The sequence below is a fragment of the Branchiostoma belcheri genome, unplaced genomic scaffold, assembly GCF_001625305.1.
Source record: "Branchiostoma belcheri isolate BF01 breed outbred unplaced genomic scaffold, Haploidv18h27 scaffold109, whole genome shotgun sequence".
Lineage (NCBI taxonomy): Eukaryota > Metazoa > Chordata > Leptocardii > Amphioxiformes > Branchiostomatidae > Branchiostoma > Branchiostoma belcheri.
Genome location: NW_017802480.1, coordinates 821,474 through 841,557, shown reverse-complemented (window position 1 = coordinate 841,557; position 20,084 = coordinate 821,474). Strand labels below are relative to the sequence as shown.

At 42.8% G+C, this 20,084-nt stretch overlaps 2 non-coding genes across 2 annotated transcripts; both read left to right on the top strand.

The window, feature by feature from the left end:
* The first annotated feature begins 9,735 nt into the window (after nt 1–9,735).
* Nucleotides 9,736–9,822, top strand: Trnak-uuu. The gene is given in 2 exon segments: nt 9,736–9,772; nt 9,787–9,822. It is a non-coding gene; the product is annotated as a tRNA-Lys (tRNA).
* A 2,010-nt stretch (nt 9,823–11,832) lies between these two features.
* On the top strand, nt 11,833–11,929 carry Trnak-uuu. The gene is made up of 2 exons: nt 11,833–11,869; nt 11,894–11,929. It is a non-coding gene; the product is annotated as a tRNA-Lys (tRNA).
* The last annotated feature ends 8,155 nt before the right edge of the window (nt 11,930–20,084 follow it).

The window sequence follows — 20,084 nt, the reverse complement described above, 5'->3', positions numbered from 1 at the left end:
GAGAAAATTGGCCCAATTTTCTGTGACCTTCGTGATGATGAGGTACTTTGGGAGATGGTGTAATCACAGCTCAGGGCTAAAACTGGTACTCTACGTGCAGAGGTTTGGGGGTTTTGTGCAAAGAAGAAAGCCTGAGTAAAAAGCATTAAAAACACGCCAAAAATACGCCAGAGCCTTCATAAAACGGTAAATCCGTACGTACTTTAATATGACTTCTCCATCTAATTTGATATTCTCCGTTAAGTCATATATATCAGGGGAAAGAGGTATACATTGAGAATATTTCAGTATTACGTATTGTCATAATCACTAGATATTGCTACGACTTAATGAGAGGAAATGGGTATGGAGATCACATTTAAAAATCAATCACATGTGAATATATCAAAGTGTGAACATTAAAACTGTATTATTCAATCATAAGGCTTATGTACTGAGAGACTGAGCATATTTTCACTGTAACTGATATTAAAAACGCACGTGTCTGTCCCAATTTTAAATTCAATGCTGTTTTATAAATTATTGTGAATTTGAGTTTTGATCAATACATATCCCATCGACACAGCTTTATGCCAGCTACTGGGACCTAACGCCCTGTGTTTGACCTTTTGTGGTATGTGGTTACAGGATTCCCCCACCCACGCGTTGTCACCCAACTGTATGAACTCACTGAAGCAAACCCACACATACATACAAACACACACAAACACACCCCAAACAATATTTCCGTAAATAGAGGTAAAGTTCTCTGCAACTATAAATTCAATATGATGACAGATATAAAGATACCATAAAACAAGAAAAAGCAAGCTGGTGTCATTGACACGTAAAACCCTTGCTATTATGTACCTTCAAGAGCAACTTGAAATGCAAGGCTGTACACCTTTGCTCTGAATTCAAGAGCAAGTTAGAATACAGGACCTGAGGGTAAAAGATAATGAGATTTTTCCTACCCCGTGTGAGCATGATCGGAAAGGAGATAGGGGAAGGGGGGTCAGGGGTCATCGAACGCATTGTTCTTTCGAAGCTCCCAGGGTTCAACACGTCATGAAAATATCCGCGCAATTTTTCTCCTGTGCACTGAACTGTCCGGAAGGGTTTGTTACTCTTCAGTAGTGTGTGCATTTGCACGGATCGGGAGGAAATGCTCTTATAGTACATTGACACGTGTAGTAATATTTACTACTGTCAACTGTAGATTCTACCAGGCTTCAGAAGCGACTGGAAAGAGTTGACACTGGTCAGATAGACAGATGACATACCAGGGGAATTGGTTCGCTAAAGACGTACACACATTTTACGGGTTTTTACTCTTTCCGGTCTCTTCTGAAGCCTGATAAAGGCTACTCTGCTAGCACAATGGCAATGGCAGGTGCATTAATATTTACTTTAGTCAAATTTTCCCAAGAAGACCACTCAGGGAACCAATAGAATCTGTGGACAGGTGCTCACTATAGCATTTCTTGAAGCTGGTGTGTTACGACGAGGGGCGGTTTACTGGTTATACAGATACAGATACAAGTGGTCACATTGGCCAGGTGGTCCTTAAGAAGATGCAGTTTTGATTGCACTTTTACTACTTAATTTCAGCCTAGAAAGGAACGAAAATCTTCACTTGAAAGTCCTTACGTATTTGTGGTGAAACTATTTCACCACTTTGTAATGGCTCTAACGTCTACCCTTTGCTTGCTTGCGTGAACACAAAGGAAACATTACACTGTCTGGTATTTCAGATTTCTGTGCTAGTATGAGAGACAATCCACTAAGAGATTTTAAAAAAATCTCACGGTGCACAAACAAAGTCATCCTAGCAGGTAAAAATCAACACAGAACGAAAGTTATGAAAGCCGTGAAAGTTTTCAGCGAAAGTCATGGCTTTACGATTATATCATGTATGTGATAAAATTAAAAGACAAACCTCAAAGGGTTTTGTAGACGTAGACCCAACTTCCACTCTTGCCTAGCTTGAAGCTTGCGTTGTATGTGTCTTTCAAACACTTCAGAATCTGTGGCACTACAGAAATGTTAGACTGTCTTGTCTGAGGTTCTCTCTGAGAGCTAGAATGTGGGACAGCCAATCGTTTTAAAAAGAGAAATCGTCTCACAGATACACCAAAACAAAGAAAGATATCCCGGGGCGACGCAACAAATCGTAATCCGCGAAAGATCTCCGGAATTATTTAGTAATTCGTCAGATAATCCTTTGTCCCTTATCATAACAAGTTAGGCAATCCTGCCTACTTATGTCCAACAATGGAAGAAACAGGTGTACAACATTGTAGCCATAGTTACATCTCGTTGTATTTAGAAACGCGCGAACCGAAAAATTATATGAATTGTGCTTTTCAGGTAATTGCCTGACGAAACGAAAATCCCCGTGCGAATATTTCTAATTAGGTCATGAACCGAGAACCAAGAGACATCTTCATAACACCATAACTGTCTCAAAATTAGATTCAGGAAGAGAACATTTTGTATTTTCATAAAATTGTATTATGAAGGGGGGGCGAAAGTCGTTCTTGGCCAATGTTACATTATACATGTACAAACATTGACTCAAAGTCAACATGGGAAATTCGTAATGGTTATCTAGTGACTGAGAAGAAAAGAGGTTGCTCAAAAAGACCCCTGGCCCAAATTATCCATTTGCATTTCATACATTCAGGTCAGAACATTGAAACGTGGATGATCAACCCATATACGTGTAATTAGTGTGAAAAACTCGACTCATGATGGTTTCATTATCCCTCTAATTGTGTGGAAATAATTCAGAGAACCGACAAACATTGCTCACCATACGAACACCTAATTAACACTCAATATATGTAAACAAAACCTGGAAAATTTCATGACTAAACTTACTGTCAGAAAACTGAGCCATGGAAAGACGAAACCATGAAATAATGGTTTCATTATCTCTCTAATTGCGTGGAAATAATCCGAAGAACGGACGAACCTTGCTCGCATACGAAGTCCTGTTTAAGACTTAATACATGAACACAAAACAGCTACCATTTCATGACTTAGGTCCTGGTCATATATAGAATATAGAACATGCTCGTCCTACGATCGCAAACTGAGGGTATTCTTTAGCCTGGGTACCAAACCCATAGCACACTGGACAAAGTATCTCAGTGCTCACTGAGATACTTTGTGTCTAGTGTGCTATGGGTTTGGTACCCAGGCTAAAGAATACCCTCAGTTTGCGATCGTAGGAGTAGGTATTCTTGGGATAGTGGTACATATGTCCTGTGAAATTCAGCTGTCTCGATACGGAAAATGCTACCCTAGAGCCTTGCCAGTGGTTGGTTCTGTCACAGTCTGCTTGAAAATTCTACAGTATCAAAATCGTAGCACCTACCACGCGCCAATATGATTGCTGTCAGAAAACTGAGTCAAGGAAAGACGAAACCATAAAATCATGACCAGCAGTCATGTCAGGATATCGCCTCCCCGCGTTGTTTTGTTAGCCAGCGCCTCTGCCATACATAGCTGTGCTAATTACTGTGACAGACCGGCAGGAGGTTGGATTTCGCTCATGTCACTTCGTCAGAAACTGTGCAAGGAGAAACTAGGGCATCGCAATGGAGAGGACAGTTGTGGACCAGATAATGCAGACCACGAGTTCTGTATATGTGTCACATAGGTTCTACGACAAGATTACGACAAGTTTGGGACATTCGTAGGACAGTTGTGATGTGTCGTACAACCGAAAAGTTTGTTGCAGGTGCTTCTAAAATACTCTACGACTGAAAAAAAAATCATACTATGCATGTGACTGTGTCTTGAGGGATATAGATGACATGGGATACCACTGACGCCATGTTGGCAATTATGAATAGACGTACAGTCTAACCTGTATAAGTGACCAGCTCTACGTAAAGACCACCTGACCAATGTGACAACTTTTTGATAGTCCCTCAGATAAATTTTCCATGCATACAAGCATTGTTAAAAATCCTGTCAATAGTGACCACCTGTCCACATAGACCAGATTTTATAGGTACCCTGAGTGGTCTTCTAGGGCAATGCACTACTTATGTTTGTAGGTAATACCTAACTTTCTTTAGTTCATGCGGAAAAGAAGTACTACAGGTAGACATAACTTGTCGAATTTGAACTATTTAGAAGGCACTCAGGAAACTATTTCGTCCTATACCAACACTCAAAACTACCTGTCCAATCCGCCATCTTTACAATTCTCCGGAAAAAAAGGTAATCTCACACTCTAGTGTAATCTTTCCCACCAAACCCTGCCCTAAACACGAGAAGACACGATCGTTTACACGTACATACACCTCTTCAAAACAAGTGCTCTCAGAACAAGGATCGTTGAAAAAATGTTAGGACTTTCCCACGCGCTAAAGTGTGGCTGAATTTCGTGAATGCTTGGAAGTTTTTCTGACCCGCCACCGGCTCCAAACAGTTCCAAACATCCCGCGTAACCTCACACCGCGACATTGTTGGATATGCCGAAATACAATGGCGCAGCGGATCGCTTACAGTGAGAGACATATAAGTTTGCCGTCAGCGTACTAACTCGAACCACAACTCAAACCTCGCTAACCCTACAATCTTCAAAAGACAATTCCTATTCCCCTACACTAAAACAACATGTGGTACGGATACTACAGACCTAAGGTTGGTTTAGCAACCACCAAGTTCAAGGTAAAGTAAAAGACAAAGGAGAAAGTCCAACAAAGGTGGCGAAACAAAGGGTGAATTCACCTTCCGCGGACTTGACAAAAAATGTCATGACAGTTGCTCGGTCTTTACAGAAAAAACACAACTGTACAAGCAACGCAGACCAGGAAAATGATCTTTAGTAACATTTGTACACCATCTGGAATAGCTATAGGGCCTTAAGCGACCTCTTTGTGTGCTAATTTGGTGTAAAAGTGGTCCTAATCACTGATTTTCTTCGCCTCAACTCTTTACACCTTGCTACCAGACCCTACATTCTTAACCGTCACTTTCCCCACACTTAAACCTGACAAGACAACTTCCAAGACGCCTTACACGTACCTAACCTCCTTCGGAACATCCTCCTTCGAGTCTTCGTTCCCATCCATGTCTTCCAAGGCCGATATTTTCCGCTCTCTCGAGCAACCCGCGGGCCGTTTCCTATCGCTGGTCTCCCTAGCCCTGCTGGCTATTGACGGTGAAAACACGTCCCACAATAGCGCTCACCCAGCCGTCAGAACCAGAAACGGTATCCCCCCTCCAGGGTAGTATGACACCAACCCGACTGTAAGGCCATCGCCAAAACACAATAGCGAACAAATACACCGCTGAAATCCTATAGTGGACGGCTTTAGAACGGTGTTTCTATGGCTTCTACCACCTAAGTGGGGGCTGGCGCGAGTGGTGGTGTTCTCTCCCCTTTTACCTTGTACCTGCGTGAAGACAGGTGGGTTACCTGTGACCTACCTGTGCGCAAGGTGAGATCGCCTGGAGGCGCGTTGTGACAGGATGACCCCCCGTACCGCACGTAAATCGTCCTGAATACCAGATTCTGCTAGCCTCCGTAGCAGGCTTATAGAACTGGGGGTTTGGTGGTCTTCGGCTGTTTTCTGATTAGCCCAGTTCAGGGCTTATAGAACTGGGGGTTTGGTGGTCTTCGGCTGTTTTCTGATTAGCCCAACGGGGGTAATTTAACCAAGTGGGCTATGTTGTCAATATGCAATCAGAAAATAGCACATAAAAGCTCCCAAAGACCCCGAAGACCCCCAAAACTCTCAGTTTTTGGCATGCTGTGGAGGCTAGGTTCTGCTACCTGACAGAAATGGTGCTATCCGATCGCTCGGGTAGGGTTCATTTTTTTCCCGCGGGGGACTCCTGTAGATTTACTGGCAAGTCTTAATCAATTTATCCCCGCCCGTATGAGTCAGGTTTTGGGCTCAGAGCCACCGTTTTCTATCATAGCGGTAAATACAGAAGCAAACAGGTGATGCAAAGGGATTTCCTTCTAAGTGATATTGTAGAAATCTAGACTTTGTGCCATGTCTTAATTAATTTATCCCCGCCCGTATGAGTCAGTTTGCTGTCTCAGAGCCGCCGTTTCTATCTAGTCATGGCGGTAAATACAGAAGCACACGGGACAAGGCTAGCCTCCATAGCATGCCAAAAACTGGGGGTTTGGGGCATCTTCATGGTCTTTGGGACCTTTTATATGTGCTATTTTCTGATTGCATATAGACAACATAGCCGGCCTGGTTGAATTGCCCCCGTTTTTAGAACTGGGCTAATCAGAAAACAGCCGAAGACCACCAAACCCCAGTTCTATAAGCCTGCTACGGAGGCTAGGACAAGGCAAGGCGGATTTTCTTCTAAGCGATATTGTTGAAATCCATACTTTGAGCCCTTAGTAATAGTAAAGGGCGGTGTTATATGATTATTTTTTGCTTTTAAGACATTTTTGTCTGTTTTTGTGCTTCGGAATGCGGGTGATGCAGTATGTGTCATAGCCTAACACTTCTGTATTTAAACCAGAATAAAAAGCCGGACTTATCAATTAGGAGGTAGCGCGTACCTTTTTTGTCACTCCTAATATACATCATTATCGCAGCGCTATTGTTAACAATCATGTCTTTAACCTACTTACTGACAACTCACTGGACACATACACATCATGACAAAGCAATGTGCTATTCCTGTTTGTAAAATGTAAACTTATTTCATGCAATTACTAAGCATTGTGCTATTCGTGTTTGTAAAATTTAAAAGTTAATTCTTAGCTAAGATAACATAAGAAATCCGAGAAGAATTGGCAAAAGTTTTACCGTGAAAAAGAATACTTTCAACGATTACAAAGCATTGTGCTCGTCGTGTTTGTAATATTTAAAAGTTATTTCTTAGGTAAGATAACGTAAGAAATCCGAGAAGAATTGGCAATGGATATACCGTGAAAAGGAATGATTTCATACGATTACAAAGCATTGTGTTCGTCGTGTTTGTAATATCTAAAAGTTATTCCTTTGTTTAGATAACATAAAGAAATCCGAGAAGAATTGGCAAAGGATATACCGTGAAAAGGAATGCAGACGTCGCTGGAAAAGCATGCGTGACAAAGTGAAGACATCTGTTGTTTGCAGAAGGTATGGTATCAATAATTATAATTCCACACCGGCCGGGGACGCACCCCGTATCCATGGCAACGGCAACAGGGGGTAAAGGTCATGGTATCATCGGCTCATATGTACGCCTATCATGATGTAGCCTCTACCAGGCTTCGGGAGGCGGCTGAAAAGAGTAAAAAAATTGGTCAAATAGAGAGAAAACATCCCAGGGGAGTTGGTCCGCTAGAGAGTACATTTTGCGGCAAACTGTACTCTAGAGCTGACCAACTCCCCTGGAATGTTATCTCTCTATTTGGCCAATTTCTACTCTTTCAAGTCGCCTCCCGAAGCCTGGTAGTGGCTACCTATCATGTGCACCCCATAGGGAGGCTTTAGAACAGATTGTATTTCTCTATTTAGTCGTTATCTCTGTTTCTGTCTCCCTATATAGGCTTGCGAAGACGCATGTATACTGAGATGCTGTTGACAATCCATTAACCAGGCTAAAGTCTACAATAACAACATCAGGACAGCACAAATAAACTACTACAAATCACTATGCCAGTCTTCCATAGTTAACAATGATAATTTGGGAATTTGAAGAAATACGCAGACTCAAGCATGCAATTTTGCCAACTAAACGTCACATTTATAAGTGGTTCACTACGTTTTATGCCTCAAAATCCCGATGAGCAAGATTTCAAAAAAGTTTTGCAGAATCTGTGAAGGTTACGTGATGGTAAAACTACACGAGTACACAACCTGTACTTACAACAAATTGACCAAGTCGTGTATGTCCTGGAGAGCCACTAAAGACACAATTTGATACCTAACAGTCCTAACACGGCTATCTATTAGCGACCATCAGAGCCAACGTTCCTATACATCCTTCACAAAATTATCCTGGGTGCCAGACCCATAGCACACTGGACACAAAGTATCTGAGATATATGAGATACTTTGTGCCCTGTGTGCTAGGGGCCTACCACCCAGGCTATCACAAAATGAGTCATCAGGACCATAATCTATTATCAACCTAGCCCATTATTGATATCAAAGTTGAAAAGAAAACCTATACCTCTGGTGAATGACAAGAAGACCCCACAACTCTTCTTCTCTCCTGTTCACAAGACTCCTGAAGACACCGAAGACACTCAACACCTTCTTTAAAAGACACCTCCGGGAGGTGTGTTATTCCTTTAAGATCCATACAGAGTCGATCACTCGGAGACGGACAAAGGAAGGATTACGACTATTGAAAGAGACAGGTCCCTTTTCTTTCTTGAAGACGTGGTAGGGTTGGAAGACGCTTCCGGACGACACGACACACACATACTGAAGACTGATGTGCTATTTATAACGCGAGGGTCTGTATGTGGTTTACCGTGAAGCGTAACAAGCCATTTAAACCGTCATATCTCCGATAAAATTCACTGTCAAGCGTTTCCAGGATCCCCCCATGCAGACCCTCTGCCGTGAGGGTGTGCATGTGGTCAGCTGGGCTGCGCTCAGTTAGCGTGAGCAGGGCCGTGACCGAACTGACCCCGTCAGACCGACAGGAGGCAGTCACAGCCAGAACTGGGTCCCCCCATGCAGACCCTCTGTTATGAGAGTGTGCATGTGGTCAGCTGGGCTGCGCTAAGTTAGCGTGAGCCGGGCCGTGACCGAGCTGACCCCGTCAGACCGACAGCAGGCAGCCACGGCCAGAACTGGGTCCCCCCATGCAGACCCTCTGTTATGAGAGTGTGCATGTGGTCAGCCGGGCCGTGACCGAGCTGACCCAGTCAGAGCGACAGGAGGCAGTTAGCGATAAGGACGTCATGTCACGGCCAGAACTGGGTCATGCTTCTACAGCACCTGTAGATCATGTCTAGCGGAGTGAAATATGCACGTATAACGAGGACAACAACTTCTGAGAAAAGCTGACAACTTCACTCAAAATGGAATAAAAGATGATAGAATAGAGTTGGCTTTAAATGATTAAAATGAATGTGTTTCTGTCCTGATCAGATCCTGATGGAACGGCAGGGGACTTTCTGAATTAAAAGCCAATAAGTCCAGATAGGAACAACGTATTTTCATAATTTTTGGTATGTAGGTAGCTGTAGAGAGAGTTGTACATAGTTATATGCAAATTATGCAAATGAAAACTTAATTTGCAAATGAGGACGAACGAACACGGTGTTAGATAATTTGTCCTACCAACTATAGGATTACAAAGTCGTATTTAGCTGCCGAGTGTCGTGTGAGAAAGTTGATTGCACAGTCATGCCTGATGACGCAAGTCTGTTTGCCAGGAAGTTAGGAGTAAAAGTGAAGGAACAAATTAGAGCGCAATCAAACCTTCCTTTATTTGACAAGCAAACAGATACCATGCTCCTCAGCTATTCGGTATTACGGATAACAATTAGTCTTCGTAGCAGGCGTATAGAACTGGTGGTCTTTGGCTGTTTTCTGATCAGCCCAGTTCTAAAAACGGGGGTAATTCAATCAGGCTGGCTATGTTGTCTATATGCAATCAGAAAATAGCACATAAAAGCTCCCAAAGACCCTGAAGACCCCCAAAACCCCCAGTTTTTGGCATGCTATGGAGGCTATTATTCGGTACTACGGAGAACAATAGGCGAACCAGTTAAACAGGAATGGACTTTGAAAAGACAACAATACCGGCATGAGCGCCCGGTTAGCTCAGTCGGTAGAGCATCAGACTTTTAAGCAGCATGTGGCGATCTGAGGGCCAGGGGTTCAAGTCCCCTATCGGGCGAAAACTTTTAGACAGGACAAACTGTTTTAAACAGTCATTTATTTTAAAGAGGGTTTATCAGTTATGTGTTTAGACGTAATGTAAACAAAATGTTTGGACCTCTTTGACCTCATTTCTAATCTTATTGACGCCCCATATCATGCGACTGCCGAAGTTGTAGTCGATTTTTATATAGCCTTTGTAAAACAGGATAATTTTTTGAACGTCGCTGCTATAAAAGATATACTTCGCTTTGAATAGTGATTTTTAAAGGCCAGAATGTGATGAAGTTGTATATTGAAAGTTGTACTAATTGTGTTTTAGCCTATGACAGGCTTCGGAAGCGGCTGGAAAGAGTAGAAATTGGCCAAATAGACAGATAACTCCCCTGGCATTTCTAGCTATAGTATCTGTCTATTTGGCCAATTTCCACTCGTACTCTTTCCAGTCGCTTTCGAAGCCTGGTAGAGGCTATTGTGTTTATGAAATCATGGACAATTCCTTCTTTCCAAGGCAAGTATAATCTAAGCTTCCATCAGTTGCAAAAGGGCAAAGGCCTGTGTGTGTCTCTTTTTTTTACTGTGTTCCCACAGTGTATGCATCGTTAACCATAGCCCATATCATAAATATGTCACGTAAATTTCCAGTCAGAATTCTGGAACGCATTCACCTCAAAGGGAAAACACAGTCTATCCGATGCTATCGTATTTCTAGTTTATTTTTACTCACATACCACAACAAGTCCCTACTGACATGATATATGTAGCCTCCATAGCATGCCAAAAACTGGGGGTTTGGGGGGTCTTCAGGGTCTTTGGGAGCTTTTATGTGCTATTTTCTGATTGCATATAGACAACATAGCCGACCTGGTTGAATTACCCTCGTTTGGCTAATCAGAAAACAGCCGAAGACCATCAAACCCCCAGTTCTACAAGCCTGCTACGGAGGCTACATGATATATTACTGCTTCAATGCGAAGCTATGCTATCTGGTCATTCCATCGAACCCTGGCTAACCACGTGACCTGGTAACTAGGGCGCATAAACCTGTCGTCTGCGAATGACGTGTGACGGACGGCTTTTTCCCTCAGAGATCACCAATGAAATGTGAACTAGAGCGACAAGCGATATGGACATGGAACTACAAACAAGACCAAATTTATGCTATAACAGGATCATCAAAGGCATTGCACCAAGGTAAGACTTATGTTTTATTTTAGTGCTATTTATTATTCATAGTTAAGTCTAGACAAAGGCATCACGTCCTTAAGACTTATAAGCTACAGGGACTTATATATGGCAAGGGGATAGATAACATACGAGATAACGTTACCTCTCTATGAATGTTGATTGCATTCTTGTTAATAGCCTCATAAGTTCAGTGTGTATACAACTTATACAACTGGAGTATTTCACTGTGGTTTTTGCTGCATATCTTATGCGTTGTTTTCTGACAGTCCCGTGCCCAAAAACTGTCTTTCGGACTGTTTCAAGATCCTTTGAGAGGCAAGATTGCTTTTTATTTTCATAATCTTACAGTACAGATGGACTCAGTCTTCGCCGCTAAAATTGGTAACGTTAACGTAAGGCAGTACAGCTTACTATCGCTAGAGGTCGCTAATCCTGGATACTAGTAGTTGGCTTGTGGTAGGACAACCTTTCCCTTTTCTGCGTTTATTTCTCATTCTATGCCTTTTTTTTGCGTTCCTCTCGTTCTATATGACATCTAGTTCCTACATTTTGCAAGTCTGTGGGCTGACATGACCGTACATAGCGTTTGCAAGCGATATTTTGTGGCGTGAAACCGTAGAAAAGGGGGAGGGTGACTAAGCGAAATACGAGACTTCTCTAGCTATGACAACACATACTGTCCGCTTGTTTCAGATCGACCGATGTACTAACACCTTTTTACGCACAAAAACCTCCAGTAAATTCAGATTTCAGCAACAAAAATGTTAAACTAGACATTTCAATTAAGATGTTACGTACGCTATAAGGCTATATACGCTGGAACCAACCAGGCAGACAAGTCGCCCGGTTAGCTCAGTCGGTAGAGCATCAGGCTTTTAAAAGCCTTGCCACGGGATATGGTAACCTGAGGGTCAGGGGTTCAAGTCCCCTATCGGGCGGAAAGTTTTGCACTTTTCTTTTTACGAATTAGAAAATCAATTTTAGCAAGTTTTCTTCACGATTACGTGTTTAGTTGTGCGGAATTAAGCAATTTTGAATTTTTTTGCGGAATTTGGAGGTGAAAATGCTCCTTATGTCGTTTTAAGTATGGTCGCAAGGGGGAGCATGTGGTTAACGTAAACCCACTTTTCTCGTGTGTCAGTAAGATAATTTTCGCATCGAAAACTTGCCAATTACTGGCTTCTTTCTTTTGATAATAAGAAAAAAAAGTTCAATCATTCGAATGTAGACTGCTTTATTGATTAATTGTCCGCTATTGTGTCAAGTGCCAATACCCCCTTGCGCAAATATTTTTTCTGCGTTGCAGCATATACAGTACATTACACGTACATTATATATACAATTCGCACAAGTCTCGCACCGTAAATAAGTAAAATAGTCCACCTCTTTTGATTGTACTAGTTGAACGCACAACTAACTATCTCAACGCCTGCTTTGTCAACATGTTTTCCCTCTTCTGATTTTGAAATGTCCACCGTAATAGAAAGAACGCCTGTTCTATAAAACTGTAGTAGATGGAAGTACAACTCACTCACCGCTTGCCCTAAACATGCTTTTCCTCGTCTAGTTTTGGAAAATCAACTGTAACTGAGAAAGAAAGCTCTTGTTCTGTAGTACATAAAAGTGCAACTCACTCTACGCTTGCTTTGTCTACACTCCCTGTCCCTTTACACAACACTGAGGCTAAGTGAGCATGAACCAGGCCTTTGTCGTGCCAGTGTTTCCCCCAGTGGACAGACTGTCATCTCAGCACGGCTGTAGACTGGTGCCGTGTTGACAGGCGTGTTAGCGGACACACGAGAGGCGATAAAAGGTCTTATCAGTAAAGGGACCGGGTGGCTCCTTTTTATGGGGAAGGGTAGACAAGGGAGTATTCTGTGTGAGTGACTAGTGAGTGAGTGAGTGTGTGTGTGTGTGTGAGAGAGAGAGAGAGTGAGTGAGCGATTGAGCGAGTGGGTGGGCGAGACTGTATGTGTATGCCTGTGGATATTATGTGTACATTGTGTGTGTGTGTGTGTGTGTGTGTGTGTGTGTGTGAGTGAGTTAGTGCGTACTTGAGTGAGAGAGTGAGTGAGTGAGAAATGAGAATGTGTATATGTGTGTGCGTGTGTGTTTTATGTTTGCATTGTGTGTGTATGTGTGTGTGGCTGTGTATGTGTGTATGAGGCTGTGTGCTTGTGTTTTCGTGTGTCTGCCCCTGTGTGTATTTACTAAGTACTTAAAACAATTTCATTCTAGCCTCAAACCAAGAGGCTAGAGGGATGGGGTGTCATAAAAAGGGCTGCCAGAAAACGCCACGATTTTTTCATCCCAACATCTGCTTGGGGATAAGCTCTTCCCATGCACCTTCTTACGTAATTGTGTATTCCTCCCGTACCCAGATCGGAATCTAATAAACCCATTCTAGCGTATCATGTTGCAATAATCTCTGATTAAACAGAATTGTTCCCGACCTTAGCGATGAGGTGAACAACAAGTAATCCAATTAAAACGGGATTTGTGTCGTCCTAAGTCAACCGAGGGGAACAAAAACAGAGGGAAAACATCGCATTGAGCGGACGACATTTGCCTTTCTTGTACCCTGTCACCGCTACAATTCCATTCTACCCACGTTCTGACGTGTGACATTTTTGTACGCCCCGCCGTTCAGGTGTCAGGAGTTGGAGACAATTGCGACTGTCGTGATATCCGCTTAGGTAAAGCACTGAGCACACACGGTCTGTAGGGAGCATGGAACGCACACAGAGAGGGACCTAGTGGTGTTTGGGCACTAGTGAGGCTACGTCGGTGAAGGTTACACATCCAGGTAATAAGATACGCCAAAACGCAGTTACTCAAGCAATTGGATATGATTTTGGAAACGGTCAGACGTTTCAGGTACCATCCACTACCTTTCATCAACGTTAATTTTCTGTGACGCTGAAGAATTTTCAGAAAAGGTGGTGAGGCTAGTCTCCATTAGACTAACACTGCGGGTTAAAAAAAACATTAAAATTTAGCCAGATAGGTAGAATAATTGGCCATTGGAGTCAGGCCAATAAAGTCAGTCCTTCCTATATAGACCAATTCTGGGTTACCAACAAGAACAACAAATAGAAACATAGTTAATCCATTGAATCTTTTGTCATTGCACAAACCCACGGACAAACTAACAGACAAAGGGGCCACCAGGGTAAATATAGCCTCTTTGGTTGAAGATAGAAGTAAAAAAAAAAGACAAGGAACAAACAAGGAATATAGAAATCCATTGAATCTTTTGTCATTGCACAAACCCACGGACAAACTAACAGACAAAGGGGCCACCAGAGTAAATATAGCCCATTTAGCCGAAGTTAGAAGAAAAAAAAGACAAGGAACTAATACTGAGTAATAGGTAATCCTTAACAAAGCTTGTGATGTCTCTACGGATAAACCTACAACCCAAACACACGCCGTGACATAGTGATTTATATCGGCTCTTGAGTGGAACAGCCAGCAGTGGTGTGGCCATTGTACGGGTATGTGTGCCGACGGAAGCGCACGTGAATGCAAGAAACAGTCCGTAGCAGCTAATCGTAAAGCTATTCACGTCTCAGTCTATTTTACATTAGACTAACTATAATGGAAACCTTTCAGTGTTTCCTGCTTATAATATCCAAGCAGATAATTGTTGTGTGTCAGGTAAATGTTGTAGTCAGAAAACGTGTCCAACCATGTACTTGAAGATTAAAAATACATAATACAAAACGTTATGATAAGCAGTTCTAGATTAAGAAAATTGATACTACGTATACTTTCTACACATAATACCTTATTTTATCTCAAAGATACATTTTTCTCAAGTCCAAGTCCGTAGAAGTTTGGGGAGGGTTTTTACAAGGTGACCGTGACCTTGACATGGAACGTTCGATAAAAAAAAGTTCAAGGTGACCTCGCCCCCCTCCCCAAACAAAAGCAAAGTTAAGCAGGTATAAATAGGAACGTGCTAAGTGCCTTACCGCGAAATCCGAAACACAAACATTTACTTTAAACCCCAAAACTCTCCGCCCCCCTCGTTCTTAAAGATGTGTTTTGAGTCTCAGTGAAAGCCGAAGATTAGAATAGAGATTCTTTATTGACACAACAAAAAGTACCGGGACTTTTGTATGGTCTTCTACAACTAAAGATCTAACAAAGTTAAAAACATGTACGGATAACTTCATCCTACGTACAGAATATATATATGCGGCAAATTACGTACAGAATATATGTATGTGGCAAATTACGTACAGAATTCAATAGAAACCGAAGAAAGTCCTATGTCCTTCCCTCTCTTTGCGACCCTGCTACCCACCCCTCCCACACACACCCATACAAGCACCGAAGCTTCAAAATCGCCCTGTTACACACGAAGCAAAAGTAATTCTAGTAAGAAAGATTGCTACCGCTAGGTCGACGCTCAGTCATGACCAGTGGACCTTTAAAACACACTTCCACCTCAGCGGTTTCATTGGCATTCATTGCCATCCATGCGGCCAGTATTGAACCAACTATACGTGTGTGTTTGCGGCTAGGCTGGTGATCTATGGTGAGGTCTACCGGGGGCAGCGAAATCTCTGAGTAGGGCCACGTTTTAAGTCGAGATGTATGCCAAGGTTTTATACGTCTTGGGAGGTTGAAGACGACTTGAGCCTACTCCTTAGCCGATAAGGAGTCAAGAATCACCTTTGGCACGTCGTAAGCCTGCCTTACAAAGTCTTAGAATCTCTGCTACCTTTGGCAATCGGACAAGAAATTCCCAGCTTTCACTGTGACTTGGGAGGTTGAACTGGACTTGAGCCTGATACTTGAAATAGCCGATAAGGATTCAAGAATCACCTTTGACACGTTTTAAGCCTACAACGTCTTGAAATCTCCGCTTCTTCAATAAGAATTTTTTTTGGCAATCGGACAAGAAATTCCCTGCTTTGACTGTGACTTAGGAGGTTGAACTGGACTTGAGCCTGATACTTTTGAAATAGCCGATAAGGATTCAAGAATCACCTTTCACACATTTTAAGCCTCCAACGTCTTTTGGAATCTCCGCGTCTTTTTTGGCAATCGGACAAGAAATTCCCTGCTTTTCACTGAGACTTGCGGGAGGTTGAACTGGACTTGAGCCTGGTACTTCGAATAGCCGATAACGACTCGGAAATCACGCATCTTTGACACGTTTTAAGCCTACAACGTATTGAAATCTCCGCTTCTTCAAAAGAAATCTTTTTTGGCAATTGTACAAGAAATTCTCTGCCTTTCACTGTGACTTAGGAGGTTGAACTGGACTTGAGTCTGGTACTTTGAATAGCCGATAAGGATTCAAGAATCACATTTGGCACATTTTCAGCCTCCAACGTCTTTTGGAATCTCCGCTTCTTCAGTAAGAAATTCCCTGCTTTAACTGTGTCTTGGGAGGTTGAAATCAACTTGAGCCTATTACTTAGCCAATAAGTACTTAAGAATCGCCTTCGACTCATCTTAGTAGGCCTAAGAAAGTCATAGAATCCCCACTTCTTTGGACGATTGGACAAGAAATTCCTTGCGTATTGCTGTGTCTTGGGAGGTTGAAATGGACTTGAGCCTGTTACTTAGCCGATAAGGACACTTAAGAATTGCATTTGGTTCATCTTAAGTTAAGGCGACTTTAGTAAGTAATAGAATCTTCCACATCGTTGGACGATTGGACAAGAAATTCTTTGCGTATTACTGTGTCTTGGGAGGTTGAAATGAATTTGAGCCTGTTACTTAGCCGATAAGGATTTACGAATTGCCTTTGACTCCCTTTAAGTCAGCCAAACAATTTCTCAGAATCTCCAGTTAATTCTTGGGACGATTGGATAGGACTTAACTCGGGTTAAAAAGCTCCGTAAGCTGTATCACAGGTCGTGTCCGCAATTCTATCATAAATCGGATGAGTGACGTCGACAGGTCAAAGCCACGAAACGGGGTCAACGTCAATGTCAGAATGTTCCCACCTGAGTGAAGTCCTGACGTATGAGGTTTGACCTCAGGCTAAACAGAGCCAGTCGCTGTCAGTGAAATTCGTACATAACATAAATACCTGAGCGGCCTAATAGAACGGGGTTAAGGTGGCCTGCTAATAAAAATCAGTGATGTCCGTTATGCTGCGTTCACATTCGTCGAAGGTCGCCCTAAGAGTATGATGTTTAAACTGCCAAGAAGGATGTTAGACAACCTTTTCCAGTCGTAACAAGACCGCTGAATTTTGTACGATGCCAAGAATGTACTCAGTTTGCAATCACATTCTATTTAGCCTTAACAATTTTTGCTTCAGTGGAAAATTGACGGTGCTGCAACAACTATGTTCAAAGTCACAACCAATCAAAAGTGACTTTATTCAAAGTCAAAAGCACAGCCTGCCAAGAATGACTTTATTCAAAGTCAAAGGCACAACCTGCCGAGAGTCAGTCACTACAAAGGTGTCCTAGTATATCACTCCCCGTCGTTTCCCCCTATTATTCACCTACTGATTGGGAGCTCGTTAGCGTTCCCGGATCATTAGAGCTGGGTAAACACGCCTGTCTTCCTCAGGATCAGTGGGGAGTTCATTACGGTTGGAACAGGAGTTTTTTCTCTTAAGTGAACCCAAAAGACTGTTCCTGACCGAACACGTCGAACCTCCTGTTCTATTTCGAACACGTCGATCCTCTATTTCGAACTTTTGGAGACGGGATTTTGGACGGAGGTGTTTGAAATAGAACAGGTGGTTCGACGTGTTCGAAATAGAACAGGTGGTTCGACGTGTTCGAAATAGAACGGGGGTTCGTCGTGTTCGAAATAGCACAGAGGGTTCGACGTGTTCGAAATAACACATGGGGTTCGACGTGTTTGACCAGAAACGGTCTATTAAAATATAAAGCTAGCTGCAGCATCAACAATTTCCCAGAACTCGAGTTAGGGTTTAACCTGACACTGGTGTGGAATATCATGTTTTCTGACTGCTTGGATTTTCTGACAGCTACCGAGGTAAATTAATGGCTGTCAGCTGCAGATACGACAGTGAGTCAGAAAATTAACGTTAATACCTGATGATCTTTCACCCCAATATCTGCTCAGGGGTTAGACTTTGAGCCGACCCAAGGAGTCATGGCTGCCATCTCAATGCAATAATGGTGACATATCTGTCCCATTTGGCCAATTTGTGCTATTACTCAGCGACGTACCAAATCGGTCTCATGTAGACTACCGACGCTCGGAGCAGACAGACGGTATATGTCATGACCAGGTCTGCCATCAGTGGGGTATAATGTTCATCCCATGAGGGTCTGCATGGGGGGATCATGGCAACGCTTAACGTTAAAATTTATGGTGGGTGGCAACGTTTAACGATTAAAGATGGATTGGATTCAGGATGACAAATAATGTACTTTGTTGAATTCAAACGATCAATTACGATTTACGAATAATAACAGTAATTAACGTTGAACTAGTTTCCCCTAGATCTATTGTAGTCGCTGCCACCAAGTACAGTAGGGGCATCCTCGCTAGATAGCTTTAAACAGTGCTTAGAATTAGATGTTTAAAGGTTAGAGGTGTAACAGGTCGTTAGGTGTAATATAACCAGCTGCCGCCGCGCCGCGTGCCTGCGATGCTTAGGGTGGTTATACCGGCTATACAGGTACAGATACGTTGAATTTAGAACGGGCCAGGTACCATTTAAATAGCTCGCTGTGCCTCACGGAAAAACGCCATGTAGACCCTCCCCTGATTTGGCCAGTTCCTGCTATCTCTCAGCCACCAAAATGGGTCTAGCGGGGACCGTAACGTCGCTCTGACAGACACTAAAGGTCAGCCTGAGAGCGGTCTACCCCGTCAGCCACACTGACACACACACAAGGGGTGACCTGAGGTTAAAAAGTAAGGACTTCTGAAAATCGATACAAACCCGAGAAACCTCGTGGGAAAATAGCAACCAATCTCCTCGCTGTAACTCTAAAACGCAGCTGCATTTGGCAGTCTGAAAACTTAAGTGTCGTCGACTAGTTTAAATGCATTTCTTCTGTCGTAAAAAGCAAGCGTAAGTCGTAGGTGGTCGCACGGTTTTGGTAACGTAGAATTTTCGAGCAGGCTGTTCCAGAACCAAGTGCCAACAAGACATGCTTTTCCTGTCTAAGACAGGCTTTTCCGTGACACGACAGCTGTACGACTAACTCTAGAATGCCCTCCGGTTGTGATCGTAGGACAATCGTACAACATATGTGATCAAGCCTTTACTGTATACCTATGTTGAGCCAGACAGACAGTTGTGCTACACACATACCTTCAGTTTTGTTGCGGTACGCTGAAAGTTTGTCTGCTACATTCACAGTGCCTCCCTCAACTCCACACCGCCAACACGTGTGCGACAGATTCGCTACAGCACGAACTTGACATAGCTCCAAATGTAAGAAACGAACACGACTTAACGGATTCCACGGGACCAGAAGTTGCAGACGACGTTCAGTGCAGGGTCCAAACGTTAACAACAAAAGAAAAGAACTAGGACGTAAAGAAACGGTGCGTAGCCGGAGACACGGTTCCGTGAACAAGCGTACAGCGAGAACAGGTGACTTGCTGCCTCAAGAACAACGCAAACAAAGTCTTTAAGAACCCGGGATAAGACCAGGAGAGTTGTAATCCCTTAAGAAAGCGTCCCGTCACACTTTTGTTGTTGTTAAGATGACGAGAGGGGCTATAGACAAAACAAAGCATGGCGAGGCGTGATTAAAGTTGTTACTGTTGGAACGAGGAAAAGCGCAAACCTACGTCACTAAATGTAAGGAAAACAACTTCTTAACAACATTTAACAGCCATGCACGCATGTCCTCTATGGTTTTCAAACTTTGAAACGTGAAACACCTGATTTAAATTCTAACATTGTTTAATCTTTAAGATTTTTCATCAGAGAATCTAGATATTTCATAGACTTACAGGCACAACCCCCACCCCTAAGAATAACAACACAGTTTAATCCCTTTTGAGGAGTTAGCTATGACCTCTACAAGTGACCTTACAGGTGTTCTTGCCAGAACACGTTACGTACACAAAAGGTCAAAGGTCCTATTCTTTCTATTGTCACCGAGCACAGGTAATGTTACC